This window comes from Neofelis nebulosa, chromosome 17 (genome assembly GCF_028018385.1).
Source record: "Neofelis nebulosa isolate mNeoNeb1 chromosome 17, mNeoNeb1.pri, whole genome shotgun sequence".
NCBI lineage: Eukaryota > Metazoa > Chordata > Mammalia > Carnivora > Felidae > Neofelis > Neofelis nebulosa.
Window position 1 is genome coordinate 21,170,301 of NC_080798.1, and position 17,371 is coordinate 21,187,671.

The 17,371-nt window shown below is 46.1% G+C and overlaps 1 long non-coding RNA gene across 2 annotated transcripts in view; it reads left to right on the forward strand.

Moving 5' to 3' along the window:
• The first annotated feature begins 466 nt into the window (after positions 1 to 466).
• LOC131499351 (uncharacterized) overlaps positions 467 to 17,371 on the forward strand; it is an 85,439-nt gene continuing 68,534 nt past the window's right edge. For both annotated transcript variants that reach the window (XR_009255818.1, XR_009255817.1), the window contains exon 1: positions 467 to 1,194. This is a non-coding gene — a long non-coding RNA (uncharacterized LOC131499351). The remainder of the gene's footprint in view (positions 1,195 to 17,371) is intronic.

Sequence of the window (17,371 nt, forward strand, 5' to 3'; positions counted from 1 at the left end):
CACCGGCTCCTTCCCCTCCAGCTCCTGAGTGCGGAGTCCGAAACAGGACTCTAGGAAGAGTCCCAGACGTTGGCTGCCGGGATGATTTCTGGAACATGTGGCTCCTTAGGTGGCTGTCCAGCTAGGCTTTTCTCCTTGAGCTCTGGCAGCTTTGACCATCTGGGTCCTGGAAATGCTGGAGGAAATCACGCCTCGGATCTCTCCATTCAAGGGCTACGGCTGGGAGACTGTCTCTCTGTGTCTCTTCTCTCTCCTGCTCCAGTCTTCTCTTTCTCCTACCCACACTCCCTTCTCTTCTCCATCCTTCCCTCTTTCCTAAGCACCTCCATCTACGGGGCCTGGAAGGAATCGCTGATGGCTTCTCAGCCCCTTAACTGGTGCCACTGCTCTGTCCTCACTGGGCGGCCATGGGCTGGGGTGCAGCACGTTTGGGTCTGGGGCAGGGGTGGAAGGAAGAGCGGTGAGAAAGAGCCAGAGGCCGCCCTCCCACTACTGGGACCCCATAGTCCCAGCCCGTCACCTCGGGACTCCTGGACGAGTAAGCCTTTGGCCACATCCTGAAGGGCTCACTGGGCCGTTGGTTCGGCCAGGAAGCGACCTGCATGGTGTCTGACCTCTCTTCCCCGCTGCCCGTTCAGGGTTCCTGTCCCCTCAGAGGCCGGGCCGAATCCCGTGAGGACGATTCACAGGCAAGGGGCCGTGGACACCTCCTTCCCACTTATTAGGGCAGAATCGCTCTGATGAAGCAGCAACACCCCACCAGAGCCTCATTATTTTGGGCTTCATTGAAATGCGCAGAGAGCCGTCCTAGTACTTTATGTACTAAACTTAACCACAGTAATGTATTCAAATCATTCTGAATTTATCTAGACTGAGCACCCTTTCATCGTCCTCCTCCTCCTCCTCCTCCACATTTTTTTTTTTTTTAAAGATAGCAAATGTGCTTTTTGAGACAACAGCTTAGGGCCACCTACTCTGCACGGGAGGGGACAGGTGGCCCCTTCCAGCCCCCCTCCTCAGCAGTGGCCACCCAGGGCTTACCTCGTGGCGTTTGGGGACCCGTGGTGCTTTGTCCTGGGCTATGTCCTACCTTAGTCACTTCTTCCCCACATCCCTGCCCTTACCGGAAACCCGTCTGTGAGAGAAGAGAGTGCGGAGGGCAGAAGAGCCCAGAAGACAGACTGTGCCTGGGAGGTAGGAAACCGGTTCTCACCCCAGTTTGGACGCTGATTTTTGGGGGGATTTTGGGACACTCTGCCCTCTTTTCTGGGCCTCAGTCTCCTTGATATGAAAACTCACGGTGGTGGTGAGGGTGGTGTCTTACAACCGATTCAGGGGCTTGTAGGCTGGAGTCCAGGCGTGAACCTGGGGTGGTCCATAGACCTCTTGGAATTGCAAGGGATGTTGTGCTTTTTTCTGGGCGGGGGTGGGGAGTAAGTCTCTAGTTTTCACTGGATTTTCAAAAGGCTCTTGTCTAGCAAGGGACTAAGATGTCAAATATTTATAGGCACTCGGACCCAGGCACCTTCGTGTGCCTCTGTCCGACGTCCTGGTTTTACAGAAGGCACCACGGAGGCTCGGAGAGGGGATTGGCGGGAAGCTGGGCTCGGTTCTGGGGGGCTCATTGGAGACTGATCCTGGTGGAGACCCAGCTAGGCCCTGCTGGACTCTTTCCTAGAACCTTCCAGAGGGGCTCTGGGGGGTCCCAGGGGAGAGGGGATGAGAACATGAGTGAAGTAGGAACCACGTGCACACCAAAGCTTTTGGCCAAGGGGACCAGAACTATGTGGAATTGGTCAGTGGCCATCGTCTGTGGTGGGTTTTGATCTTCAGGTCTGCCTCCCAGCCACAAAATGGAAGCTGTGGTCCATCCACCAGGGCGCTTGGCCATAGCCGAGGACACGCGGCCACCCCTGGGCCTTCTCTCTCTGAAGGTGGACTGGACTCTTCATTTCCGTTGCTATCAGCTCCTCAACGGCTCCGACCGACTTCGGGGTCCCAGGGTCAAGCCACATGAATACGTTGAGCTTCCTTGAGTTGAGGGCGGGGAGGCACCTGCTCTCCCCGTCCCAGGCAGAATCGTCTGCTGTTCGTTCAGCTGACTCTGGAGTTTTCCTCCTGCTCTCTGTTTAACCGTATCTCTCTGGCTGGAGACAGACCACTGTGGGCCACGCTCTGGGTGGTCTTGTGGCTTCTTCTGATGTAAAACAGCTGAGCCCCTGGGCTCCTCCCGACCTGAATTTGTAAGTGGCCCTGCTGCAAACACCCCATGGCAGTCGGTGCAGCTGCAGCTGGGTCTGGTCCCAACCAGGAGACCCTGCACCTGTCACCATGCCTGCTTGTCTAGAAACCATGCTTCTCTGCGGCCTTTGCCAGCCAGAAAGGCCTTTCTAAGGCACCTTTGCTTAGTATTTACCTCCAGTCCTTGAGCTAAATCATACTTCACTCTCCAGTCATGGAGGGAATATTAATATAAAGGGTTTTTTTTTTTATAATTTAGTTAAAAGATATAGTCCTACTGTCTTTCAAAAGCCAAAGGCGAGCTTGCTCTGGTTATGGAGGTGTTATCCTCTATAGCCGAGGAAGAAGTTCTGTGTGCTCACCATTAAATACAATTTTATAATGAAAATTTTGTCTTATGAAGGTGAAACTTTGAGAACATATTAGAATTCTCATTTTTTTATGCACAGCAATCAAATGACCTTTCCTATACTGCCACATAAAGTATGGATTTAAAGTTAAATGATCCAGTCAGCCATTGAACATTTTCTTAAAGAGTAATTTCTTCTGTAACTATGGATGTTTACATATGGTTTTCTTTTTGGTATTTACCTTTTAAGAATTGAAGAAAAACTGACATTCTTTTTTGGAACTGTATTTTAATAGCCTTTGTTTATTTTTAATATGTGGTGTTCCAGGCCCTTGCTCTAATGATTTTTTTCACACTGCATTGATAATTAAATTCATTCATTTTCCCAGCTGCACAATCCCTTTAAATAAAAAGTTATGGGTAATAACACCTCTTACGCTCAAAGTACAGAGGAGAAAAGGGCATATCAGGGGCTCTCTGTCGAGGGGAGTCATGCACACTGCGCGGGTCACGGGTCATGGCGAAAAAAATACGTGCGGGTTCTCAGTTATTCGAGGTTTTCTTAATTCCCAGATGATGGCCCCGGGGGTTTTGATTATATAAAACTGGAAAATATGATCTTTTCCCCTTTATGTTCACAAAAATGTAATTTATCCCCATGTATCCTGTTCAGATTTTTCATCCATAGTTGTATTAATCACGTCATCAAAAGCACTAAACGTGTTGGTTTCTCTTAAACGGTTGGAGACAGTTTGCTTGCTGTAACCAAGTAGCATCTATAGAAGGAGGGCAGTAAAAGTGAGCTGAGATATTTAGTGACATAAAAAGAACCATGTAGATTTGTGAAAATGTAAAACTGTGATCATGGAACAGGTTCTTGAAGTAATGAGAGAAATACTTCGTTCCTGGGCTGGCGATCACTTGTAGCCTCTGTAATTTCATGGACGCTATAAGGATTTGGTTTTTACACATTTTAATTTAGGCCAGAGATGTTCCTATTTTAATTATCCATACACAAGGGCACAGTATCTTTCTACGGTTATTGCTATATGTTACATTTATATACAGCAATAGCAATTTGAAAAAAAACCCAACAAAATGCTTTCACCTAGATGACCAAAGGGTTATATACTCATTTGTTTTAATGACACTGTATGGACCTTTGCATTCTTAAATAGAATTTTTAAATACACGGGATGCAAACACTCACGGATGTTCACACAGACAGTTTCACACAAGAGAATATAAAGAGAATTTGTTCAACATCCCTTTTGTGAAGGGGTGGGAGCCGCAGCCCCTGAATCATGATGCCTGGGGCCCCAGGCTTTCCTCGTTGAAACCAGAGGGCACAGGATCGGGGAACTTGAGAGCAAATTGATTCCCACTGAGCCTCCCGCTATCACCTTTCAATAGAGAAAAAGCCATTTGGAGAAATGTGATATTTCAACTATTGTATTGGGCTCAATCTGTAGATGCAAGGAAAGATAAAAGAGAAAAAAATATAGATAATGCATAAAATAAATACGTATATAAATATATACCTCAATGTATTTATATTTATGTATATTTATAATATACAATAAATTATATATGTATAAATGTTATATACAATATATTAAAAATATATCTATATAAAGAACAATCTGATGGAAGCAAATGTTGACAAAAGCGAAAATTCAAACCACCCAGGTCACATGCTATCGTGCTGCTGTGAAAAAGTGATTCCCTTACAACCAAGGGGTAATTCTGCCTCCTTCCAGGGAGAGACAGCAAGCAGAAATGGGTCACGTTTAAGCGAATCCCGGCAAACCCTTCTCTCCTGAGAGGTTGTGGAATATCTTGCTGGGCTAGAGGGGGATGCTTCCTCTTCTGGCAATTCTGCAGGAATGCCTGCAGGCCCTTCCCAGAAACCCTCCCCTCCCCCCCATTGTCACATGCCCTGAGGAGAGCCTTTGGTCCCACAGACCAGCCCCAGGCCCCCAAGAGAAACATGGTTCAGCCTCGCCCTGCTGGCGACCGTGCTGACCTTCAGCTTAACCCATTCGTCTGTTTAATGGAGAGACACCTGGCTTGGGTAAGGGGAAGAACAAAAGAGTTCATATGTGAGCTTCCAGGATCCTTGGAGGAAGATCCTAAGCCAGAATCAGCAAATGGGCACCTGGGGGTGGGGGGTGGGGGGTCCTAATCTACCCACAGATGTGTTCTGCTTGGTTCTCAGATTATTGAAAACCAACACGACTTTGTTGCTAACATTTAATAATTGGAGATTTTACACAATTATCTGGATTTCGTGCTTCATTTGAATGTCTGGAAGTGTCGGGAACCTTGGGTCCTTGCGTTCATGCAGAACAATCCATCAGAGCTGACCATCTACCCCTTCAGACGACCTGGACCCTCCACCCCCACCCCAGGCATCCACAGCCCCTGTTCCCTGGGTCTCGCAGCCTCGGGCTTTCCCACCTGGTTTATCTGTCTGGCTTTTCTGCCGCTGCAGGTATTTATAAAACACCGGTGTCTGTGTGGGGACAGTTGGCCCCTGCCTTGGATGGCCCTACCTCCCCTCCCCTCCCTGTGTAGCCAGCTGGGATTTGTAACAAGTGACAACTGGTCTAAGAGTGTCAGCCATGTTGCTCAGAGGTGGGATCTTTCAGATTGTCCACTGAGACCATGCTCTTTCAGCGCAGACACAGCCATGCTTCTGAGGACACGATCCTCAGAGCCTTCTGGAAGGCTACAGAGGTTGACGTGTAAGGGGCTTACAGCACGGCTCCCTTGCAGTCTGAGACAGCTGCGGTATAAGGTTAGATCCATGCACCTGCCTTAGGTATGAGGGCATTCCTTCTGCGCTTAAAGATGCTGCTGCCCTTGGGGCACCTGGGTGGCTCAGTTGGTTAAGCATCTGACTCTTGGTTTCGGCTCAGGTCGTGATCTCACGGTTCATAAGATTGAGCCCCGTGTCAGGCTCCGTGCTGATCGCATGAAGCCTGCTTAGGATTCTCTCTCCCTCTCCTCTCTCTCTCTCCCCCCCTCTCTTACATACACATGAAATAAATAAAATGAAAATAATTTTAAAAAAAGATGCTGTTGCTTCTGACATCGGCACTTGCTGAGGTCTGGGGTCTCACATGCTGTTCGCAATGATTCAGTTTTTTCTTTCCCTCCAGTGGTGGCACAAGGTACCTGCATGCACGTGCATGCTCAGGGCGTCTCCGGGTACTCTTGTCTGGGGTAAGGGGAGGAGCCCAGGAGTGTGATGTCTCTTTGCAATGCCACCCCAACAGCTAGCATATAGCTTGAAGGTCCTGTTTATGGTCACTCTGCCCTGCTGGCCTGGGAGCTCCTGGAGGGCGGGGCCTGCGTCATTTTCATGTTTGTATCTCCAGCACAGACTCCTGTAACTGGTGCTGACTAGATGCCTGGATGGATAGGTTAATGGTGAATTGCTTTTGTCTTCTCTGTGCAGTGGGGGCAGGACGTGGAAGAGCAGGCTTGTGAAGCAGGTGCACAAGTGGCCTGAGCTGGGGGAGGTGTGCCAAAAAGGTCCAGGGACTGGGGTCCTAGGCTTAACACTGCCACTTCTCAGCCACTGCCCCTCCTAAAAGAAGGAGGGACTGAATCGGATTGTTAAGGTTCTCCTGCCTTTTGAACCTCTTCATTCCCCTCACCTCTCCACGGCCCCTCTGCTCTCTGGTCAACATAACTGCCAAGTCTGACCCTGGAACACAGTTTTCTTGAGGGCCTCTGAGACCTCACACGGACTTGGGCTGGAGGGACTGTCACCTACCTGTCAGTGGGGGCTACAAAGCCTTCATATCAGTGAGGACTGGCTATCCCCAAAGGGGACACGTGGCCTCTACTCTTTCTCTGCCTTCTCCAGGAAGCACCCCCACCTGAATCCCACAGCAGCCGTTGTTGGCGGTAGGACCTGGCTCCTGGGCAAAGGGGCCTGGACCTCAAGGCTCCCCTGTGCAACTCCACAGCGAGCAGGTGTTTGCTGAGGTGGTAGGCCCCCAGGAGGAGCACCTGGCCCAGGCTGGCTTTGGTTTTACCGGAAATCTGCCTTCAAAGGCTTTGTTTTCCGTACATTGTGTCTAAGGGGAAATGAAGAGCCAGTAAGGACAGGGGCTGTCTCGTATCACGTTCCACAGGGTCCCGCTCAGGCTACGAAGGAAAAGGATTTGGAGTGGGTTTTGAAGGGACGCCCAGGGCAAGGGAACAAAACCCTCTGGCCGAGGAGCTTTGGACAGAAGAAGGGTAGATTCCCTAACTGCGTCGACAGCACAGGCTTTCTGAGAAGAGGGAAATGGAAAAAGCCGAGGACCGGAATGCATAGGATGAGTGAAGGAGTTCTTGGCTAAAGGTCTTGGGGGAGAGGAAGCCTCTTCTTGTGTTGAGACTAAAGGCTTCCTGGAATGGTGTCAGAATAGAAGGTGGAGGGTCACAGACTCAGGTGCCAAGGCAGGCCAGATGGGATGTAGTGAGGACCCCAGGCTGGCAGTCTACCACTCTCCTGTCTCTGCCTGGCTGGGCTCTACCAGAATGGGAACCAAGGGAGGGAGGACCAGGCACAGGGCAGTCTCTACGTGTCCTGGGAGGCTCACCTAGACGCATCTCCCTGTCATCCCCGCCCCTGCTACCCCTCTTCCCAAATTGTCGCTGCTTAACTGTGCCCATGTCACGCTCCCATCCCCCGAGAGCCCCTAGTTAACCTGGAGTCGTGTCCGTCTGGGCGTCTGGGTTTTTCTTGCCTTCTGCTGTCAAGAATTTATGTGTGTTTTCTCCTCTGTCCCTGCCGACATGCAAACATTCTGTGCTGGGCTCCTTCAAACGCCCTATGTCTTTTGTGGCCAACGGTAAGGCTGAAAGGCAAGCCCTGTGGGAGGGCCCATGTTGCCCAACTCTTCTCCAAGTTGGGAGAATGGGGCCCGACTCTCCACTTGACAAGAGAGGACACGGCTCTTACATTCTGGCCCTGAATCCCCACAGCGAATGCCTAGGTAGAGAAAGTGCCAGAGGATGGGAATAGAGACATCGATGGCCCAAGTTATTCACTGAAGATGAGGACAGCATAAAGCTGAGAGTGAAATGAGTAGCTAAGCTCCTTCTGGCCCCACAAGGGAGGCCAGCTCCCTCCCAGCTCCTCTGGACTTGGCCTCTGGGCAGAAAATCTGTTCCGGGCACCTTCCAATACCTTAGGCCTCCCTTTGTCAATATAGCTAGGGAAGAAAAGTCTCAAGGGGCCCCATTGCTCAACCCGTCCCTGAGGAAGTTGAGCTCAATGTGATTGTCTAGTTAAAAGCGGAGATCTCTCTTGGAGACACTGGCCATGGATATCTCACAGGAAAGACCTAGTTTGAAAAAGGGCAAAATGGGGGCGCCTGGGTGGCTCAGTCGGTTAAGCGTCTGACTTGGGCTCAGGTCATGATCTCACACTCTGTGAGGTGAGTTCAAGCCGCACGTTGGGCTCTGTGCTGACAGCTCAGAGCCTGGAGCCTGCTTCAGATTCTGTGTCTCCCTCTCTCTCTGCCCCTCCCCTGCTCATATTCTGTCTCTCTCTTTCTCAAAAATAAATAAAAACATTAAAAAAATAATAAAAAAAAAGAAAAAGGGCAAAATGATAGAAATGGATATGTGGAGTGCCAAAGTTCTCCTTATCAAATGAGAATGGACTAAATCTGAGAATGAAAAAAAAAAAAAGAATTTATGTGTATTTTGCTCCCCACACTTCCCCCCCCACATGCACACACACGCACACAGACTGACCAGACTGTAACATATCCCAGGGTGAGGCTGAATACTACGGTGCCCATGCAGTCCCCGGGACTGGGCAGTTCAGCAAGGACCCGTGCACCCACCTTGCAGGTGACCTGGTGAGCTCGATGAATATTTGACCTCCGAGATTTTGCGGGCCTGGGATTCTAATTGTGAGGGCTAGCCAAGACACATGAGGGACTGTTATAAATATATGGTCTTGAATTTGAAGCAAACATTGGGTCTAAATAGTCTGGAGGTGGTTGGAGCTCCAGGCTTTTGAAATCTGGCTGTAGAATTATGATTTACTGAAACACAGGAATGTTCCGCTTTTACTGCTCAGAGCTTTCCATCCCTAGCTATTTGTTTTACACATTTTCCCCATTAGAAAATGAAGCAATTAGAAGACAACCCGGATTGTTTTGCATTTAGGGGTTTTCACGTATCTGCTTGGTAATTTCATATCGGTAGCAGTTTGGGCTTAACATCTTTAAAGAGCCTTGTTTGGATTTGTCTGGGTAATGTTTTCCAGTTCAAAGTAATGTTCGAGCAGTAAGCAAATGCTTGGCAAAACTCAGATCTATTAGCCTTGCCGTTCACACCTGCAGTTTCTCTCCATCCAGGTGTGGGGTTAACACAAGCGCCTCAGGTATTTGCAAAGATTCTTTAGGTAAAAAGAAAAAAAAAAACCGAGATCTTCATCAGAAATTACCTTGCTAGTAGTAAAACCTAAATTCACAAGGGTTTATAAAAAGAGATGTCTTTTAAATGCCAGGCAAGAGATTTGGAAGCATTTTGGCAGATCGGGATGCATGAGACCAACCTGTGCCAGGTTCTTCTTACATTAATAAATATTCATTTTGTTTTGTTGGGGGGGGGTACTCCAAGTACTTAGGCAGAGGGTCCTTTTTGTAGAAGTAAGATCTATTTCTATAGTGAAAATTGCAGGTTCTTTGGTATCAGGTATTCTTTTCTAAAAATGTAACTCTTTCCTAACAAGTCAAATCTGTGATGGGATGGGTTCTGTTACGGCCTCTTCTTCCCGCATGGAGCAAAGCAAAACCAGGTGTGAAAATGGTACACTCTCTCCTTCTCAGCCACCTTGGTTTCTTTGGAGGGGCATGCAGAAAAAGCTTCATTCAATATTGATAGTGTTTTGATATGTTAAAATCAACAGCAAGTCAGGAATCTTAGATAAAATGTGTATAGATGGCATTTCCCCCAATTGCATCTCTTTGGACCGGAAGAGTCAATATTTTAAAGGGATTTTCTTCTCTCTTCAAAGCCTGCGATCAGTCTAGCTATTACACAGAGCATGTCCAATTGGTACCGAAATGGTTCCTCCTGAAATGTCCACGAAGACGACATTATTATCATTAAAAAAAAAAAAAAAAGGCTATTTTCCACTTGTGTTCAATTTAGCAAATTTGGGGGTTGAAAAAAACCCTTAAAATAATTTTCCTTCATCTGGCCGAGAGTAACATTGCTCGTAATAGGCAAAAATAAATGCTTTGTCATTTAACAAATATGTTAAACCAAACCAGCAGATATATTCCAAATATATGTCGCTTAAATTTATTGGAAAGGCAGAGAGACAGACAGAGAGAGAGAGAGAGAGAGACAGATATGGAGAGAGAGAGAGAGTGCGCGCCTTAGTTGCAGCTGTCTCCAAAGAGTTTGGGCACAAATATTCTTTCATTCCTTTGCATGATTTCGATAAAATTAGGTCAAAGAAATGTTCATTTGAAAACAGTGCTTTGTCATATTATCTACAACACATGTCTAGCAAATTTATGAATCCAGCATTCATCGGCATGAAGTTCCAAATCCTAATGAATGGTTTAGACAGCATTGTCATCAATTTTCCGCAGGTGCAGCTGAGGCAATCAGTCACTTCAATCAAAAGCCTCCGTCAACTTGCGTGGCGCTGTCATTTTTTACACTCGGATTGCTGAAATTAACAAAAACGATCCCTCCCTGGATGCCGGTACACCCTCCCGCCTTTGGGTGGCGCTTTTGAGCAGCGCTTTGCTGCAAGCCAAGCCGAAGATTTCACAGCATTCTTTTCTCCTTTTTTTTTTTTTTTTTTGTACTTTATACTAACATAATATTTCTTTTGTGATATTATGGAGATAAAATTGCACTGTGTGTTTTAACACACATTACAACAACCTCTTAAGGCAAAAAAGTAAATTCATGCAAATAAGTTATAGAAAGTGGAAAGATTTGTTGCAGGGGGGTGGGGAAGGGGGTGGGGAGCCCGGTGAGAGCGTGCTGGGAAGGCTCCGGTTACCTCCGCAGTTGTCGGGATCTGAACTTCCCTGCCAAATAGATTGTAATTTGGGCTCTGAACTTGGCAGGGGTTGCTTTAAGAATTAAAATTTAGGAAGCAGGCCACCTTGTATTTCCTTCTGAGTTTGCCTTTTCCCTTGCTTCCCACAGTGTCTGGACCTCTTCTCCAGGACAGACTTTATTGGCCTCGGGAGAGGCACCTTTTATTACACTATGGGTGATGCGAATTATATTCCTACTTTTGCAACTATTGACCTGCTTCTCCTCAAAGGGTTAACTGCGTCTTCAAATCGTCTCACTTACTCTAAAGGACTCCGAAAGGATCCAAAGAAGGGAAAGCTTTGGCTTTTTATATCATTGAAAAATAACCTTGTTTCCAAAACTCTACAATCCCTGCAATATAAAGAGAGAGAGCAAGAGATAAAACTCTGCGTGTGCCAAAGAGCAACACTCCTGTCTTTATCCCGAGAACACCACCAGGTGCCTTCTAAATCTTTAAAATATATGGACAGACAGAAAGCACTTAGCATCCGATCCTCCATGATGAATAGAGTTAACCTTTGTAGTTTGCCAAAAGTCAGTAAGTTTTTCTTTCCCATTTGTTTCAGGAGAATCAGGAGTACGATTGCAGGTAGGACCAGATAAACTCACATTGTCTTGGCCTTTTTTGCTTCACGACAGCAGTCAGATTGCTCACAGCAGCCGGTAGGAGATGTGCTAATATTAACTTATTTAAGTCATCGGGTTACCTTTATTGGCAGAAGCACTGTGTACTTATTAAACTGGCTTGAAAAATATTTAGGCGTCTTTCCCTTGCAGATGTCACCGATGGTCAATTACCCCAACATTTCTGCGGCCACGATGAAAAAGACACGTGGTTTCTGAAGAATGCAAATTCTAAGGAATATAATAAAAATGTACTTTTTAATAACTAGTTGTGTCACTTTGCAAATAGCTTTGATGTAGGATTCCTGCCTGCATAAAGTTGAAGTTATATCTGTGTCATCCTTACCTGCGTTTATGATACCTTCCCTGAGAGAGCAATTAGGGGCTGGTGGAGGCTGGAGTGTTAGCTAATATTTGAAACTACATGTGCGTCTGCAGCTAAAGGGGGGAGAAAGGGTTGTGATCATCTGTGAATAGAGAAGAGAATTCTAACAGCTCCCACCTTTTAGACACTTGATGAAAAATGCAGTTGGGGGTGCCTGGAGAGTCTCGAGGGGGTGGCTTTTCCGCTGAGAAATGAGGACTGGCACACGCAGCCAGCCGGGCTTGCTGGAGGGGAGCCTACCTTGTGGCTCCTTTTGGTGGAGTTTGAAGTTAAATGGTCCTGTCTGCTTCTTCTCTTGTTGTGTCACTTATTAAAGATCCCTTGAAATGCACCGTTACGGTTTCCTTTTAGTTGATTAAAACAGAACCAAACTAGTCAGGGTGCATTTTAGCTACCTCTAATTTCTTACAAGGGCCTATGGAATCGATCTCTTCTTTATTTTTTTTTTTATTACCAAAATATAAAAACATTTGACTCGCTATCACTCTTAATGTAGCTGCGGATCTTGTCATAAAAGGTGACGTGAAATCGAGTGTCCATAAATCAAGCAAATGGATGCACAAGAAGGAATCAACCACACATAGAGTCGCAAATACGTAGCGTCTTAAAGGAGATGCTTTTGTACTGTGCGTGTGTGTTTTAATATTCTGCTTTCCATTAGGATGTGTCCTCTGTTTCTACAGAGAAGGCGAATATTTCCATATTTGATTTTTTCTTTCTCTTACAATCCAGGAGAGAATTTCTTTGTTGTTGTTGTTATTTTCTTTCTACAATTAACATTGCTCCCCCCACCCCCCATGAATATATGCGGTGAAGAGATTCCAGCGTGTTTTGACTAAGCATGCAAAATGTTTTATTAATCAGAGCAATAGAGTAGAAATGAAAGCACTACGTCTTTAAAAGTGCCTGGGCGTCCAGGTACACGGGGAGATGGGTAAAACCGTTGACCAAGCACAATGTACGTAGACAAATGTCTTCTCATTGTGTGATGCGTGAAGGCCATGATAGATGGCTTCTAACAACAAAGCGTGGCCACCGAGACAAAATTAGTGTTGTTTTAATTACCAGTGTCTGTAATGTTATCTATCCATAACTGCCTGAAATAGACCGTCACAGAGGGTCAGAAGGCGACCCCAACGAACACTTCCACACTGAGCTTTATCGGCTCTCCAGTCACAGCAGCGCGCTTAGAAAAAAGTTTAATGCTTCACTCGAAACATTTACTTATGGCAAAAAATTGTTTCTTGTTTAGGAGAAGTGCCTTTATCTTTTTCTTTCAAAGCGAAGAAACAAGCAGATCTTATTAAATGCTATTTGGAGGTCAGAGTAATGGGCAGAAAATGGAACTGGCCTTGACATTCTTCAACGAAAGTTTACACTCTTGGAGCGGTGTTTTTTGTCAGTCACAAATAGCATTATGACACTAATAGGAAGGAAGATTCTTTATTTTTGAAACCTCCTTGAGCTGAGATGGGCCGCTCTTCAGACATTAGTAAGTGTGTATATTGTGCAGATGAAGTATCCCTTAGTTTCTGAGCTTGCGGGACATGAAAGATAGGCCAGCTTTTGAAAATGGCCTGCGTGGCACATGCTATAAATGAGCAGGGAAAGCAATCGAGCTAATAGATTACAGTAATTATCCAATCTTTGGCTAGTTTGTATTGGCAAACTATAAATACAGTACACATTAGAACAAGGTGCTTACAGAATGTACATGAAAGGTCATTGTAATTTGCAAGTCGCTAGTCATTAGAATATGCTAAAAACCATTGCTTCAGGGCTCAGATTTTAATGATGAATACATTGATTATTAAGTAGCAGAGGAAAAATGTACAAGAGCTGCTGTGGTGTAATGATAGGTCGCTTTATTTTGGGAAGGAAATCAACTCAGCTTCAGAAGGCATGCATTGAGGAATATAATTGCAGTGAGGAAAATTCCTCAGAGGAGCTTGGCACATATTAAAAGCAAAAACTTGAGACATGTTTGTGATAAGATTACTAATAAATCTCTGGTAAGTCTTAGACTCCTGACAATAATACAGCAACAGAGTACTTCATCTTCTCCAAGCTTTAGAATTTAAGATCAGTCACAAACAATCTAAATTACGACGGATGCTAGGCAGATGCAGTACTGGACGATGTTGCTCGTCATAAATCTCTCGTTCCTTATATGCAAATTAAACTCCATTTTAAACGATAATTTTTCACATGGTGATCGGCTTTATTTGCAAAATGCTGGTGATTTTTAATGGGCAGAGGAGAAGGCCAGGCTCCAGATCTGGGAAGGATTTCGTGCGAAAGGGGCGGCAGGAGTTCGTCACGTGGACACTTCAGGTGGGGCACCGCCAGAGACTTTGGGGAGAAGTTACCAACCCGGGGAGGCTTGCACACCGCCTCGTCGTGTCCGACAGCTGCCTCGGCAACTGACCTCTGGGGGCTCCCCGGGTTCCACCCACACCGCGAGGCTTTCGGACTTTTTTTTGTTTGTTTCCTTTTTACATTGCAGAGTGGGGTGTCAATTCCCGCGAGCAGTGGGATGGGGGCGTTTTCTCCCACAGCCCCCTCCTCCCCCAGCGCTAGCTCCGCCCCGCAGAGCGCCTGCGCCCTGCACCCCAGTCTCGGTCCCCCAGCTGGCGCGTGATCGCCCACGTGGCTTTCGTAAGCATCGTTTGCACAAAGGGAAGTCGGCGTGGAAATGGGCCTGTGGTCCTGAGCGCTGTGCCAACAGCTATTACTTTCTTGTTCTTTTTTTGTTTTGTTTTGTTTTGTTTGTTTTTTTAATATATTTTTTAATTTATTTATTTTGTTTGTTTGTTTGCATTTTAGAGGGAAAGCAGCTTACATCTGTGTCGGGATCGACAGAGGGGGAATGGTGCGTTTCTGCAGGTCACAGTCTGTACTCTTGAAATGTTTGTCTCTCAAGCACTGACTTTTTACTGCGGGGCAGTTGGTGGGAAACTTGGAAAGAATAAAACTAATCGTAGAAGAGTGGAGATAACCTGCCTTTTGTGGGGTGTGGCATTCCACTACGTCATCCATCGATGCCTCAGGTTTATAGGAAATGTTGGGCTCGTGGGGGGAGCCAAGGGGCAATGAGTGTGGAGGCCTCTTCAGGTCCCCAGGGGCAATGATGCTGCCTGGCATAGATCTGGCAAAAGACCGAAGTCAGGGGCTTACACACCCCACCGGGCTCGCCAGGGCAGCTTGGTAGTGGGGTGCTGGGGACAGTTTCATTCTTCAGGCACCTCCAAAGCGATGTCAGGACAGAGGCACGAGGTGTCCAGCGTATTCCCCCTTCCAGGCAGCCGCGCCAGGCCGGAAGGCTGGGACGGTGCCTGTGTTTCCCTGGTGCTACGGGGAGGGGGGGGGGGTGTCCCACTTATTTTTCCGTTGTTTTCTTGGATATATACTGGCAGGTCCCAGGGAAGTATTGTGAAGTCTTTGTGCATCTCTTTGTTTATCTGTCATTCTATCCCCACACCGTGCATGTACACACACACACACACACACACACACACACACTCTTCAAGTTAACGGACTTAAAACAAAAACCAAGTGCTGTTGATCGGCGCTGATAAAAACCCCTGCCAGGGAGGAAGGGACCGGCGGCTCCTCAGGGGCGGATGCCGTGAGAACCAGGTGGCGCAGCACATCCCTCTGGGTCCTGTGTAGCCCGTGATTTCATCAGCCTGTGCATTAAGCGGCAACACCGCACAAGGGTAAGAATATAAATATGCTTTACAATTCTCAGCTCCCTATCATAAGAATGCTTCCTGAGTGGATGTAAATTTACAACAGGTGCTTATCAAATGTGAAAATGCTTGCAAATCAGAAACAAACTTTAGGGCTGTGAACATATTTCAGTGATGGCTTTTGCAAGGGCTATGCTTGATGCTGAGCAATAATGTTGTCCCTCTTTAGTTTCTACATGAAGTGTCTTTCCATGGTTTGCCACAGGGAAAATTATGATGGCTGAGCCTCAGATTCTGGTGTTAAGATGCAGATTTGTTTAATGAAATCCGTATTTACACTGGGGCACAAATGCAGCCGATATGTCCTGAATTCACAGGAGAGAAATTTACTTTGGGGGCTAATATTTTCATTAATTGCATGTTTCTACCAGAAGGCAGGAATCCTCTAACCATCTCTACAGAGTCCGTGATAGAAACGTTTTTCAACCATCCCGTTCCTGATGACTAAAATGTGTTGTCTCCATAAAACAAGGGGATGGCTTCTTTTCCTGGCTTCCCTGCTCTGAACAGTGAATTCCTCAGTATAATTGGGCTTTGCATGTTTTTTTTTTTTTTTTCTGAACTGCACTTTTTTTTGTAGCTTTAAAGGAGTCCCCACCCCCTTGCCCCCCCAAATCTTTAAGGTTTGCTTGCAAGATGTGCTTGTTGTGCACAGAGTAATTAGCCTGTTACAGAGATATTAATTAACATGTTGGAAATGTTTCCTTTATTAATGAGAAATTCACACATTCTATTTAAATTAATTTGTATAGTTTAAAATTAATTTATTGTGGCCTTTGATGACCTCAAATCTACTAAGACAAAACTGGAGTATTGTACTAACTGTTAAACCATTCATTAAACATTTTATGCAAATAGTGTTTGTTTATAAACAAATTAACTGCAAGGATTTTCAAAACAGGTGCTGTGTTGTGAATGCGTACTAAATGATGTGGTACTGAAAGAATTAATTAGACCTTCAGATGTAATTAGTTGCAATAATTTGCGTGATTAGCGGCTTGGTTAAGAAGTAAGACACACGCATTGTGATGCACGGGAGAGTCACTGCAGTGGTTTTGTCTTTCATATGGTGAGGATGAGCCTTCCCCATGTTTAGGAAATTTTTCAAAAAATTGCTGACATAGCTGGAGTTAATTGCCAAGTGTCCTGTGGGGGAAAATGCTTTTTTTTTTTTTTTTTCCCTCCCCTCTTTCTTCCTTGTCTCCTTGCAATGTGTACCACTGGATGCATGGCTGTTTGTTCGCACCTTTATGAATTTTTAAAAGAGAAAGTTGTTAACCCCAGATCTCTTGCGCCCCAGAGGAAATGACGACACTTAACACTTTGAGGGTTAAAAGATAGAGCACGATAATTATAAGCAAATGAAACACGTCCTGCATTTCAAGATCGGCCGTTGTCGCTCAGGGAATAGCTGTGGTTATTTTGTTGACGCCGCTGTGGAAGCATCTTGCCTTTCCTCCAAAAGACGGGCCGCCACTGCGAACAGTTTAGTCTGATGGGCCGTGGAAACTGGTAATCGTCACTGCTGATGGCTTGTTTACAGGTTGCTCGTGTTCTAGAGGCAAAGCCACCGGGATGCCTGGACCGTGGCATTTATCTGGGTTTATCCTCTGGGGCCCCGTTGCAGGGACATGCTTCTCCAAGTCTCGGGGACCCTCAGACCCCTGTCCTTTTTGCTTAGGGTTGTTACATAGCGTGATCTTACTTTGGAGAATCCTGGTGAAAAAAACAGACTAAGACTATTTCATTCATTCATTCATTCATTCATTCAAAAATATTCTCTGTGCGCTCTGGGGATGCAGTAGTGATTGATATAGATTGAGATAGTGCTTATAGCTTTTCTTATGGAGCTTCATGGAGGGTAGAGACAAACAAATGGACGATATATTTTGGCTAAGTTCACCTAGGATGGAAATAGAAAGAAAATAAAACCCA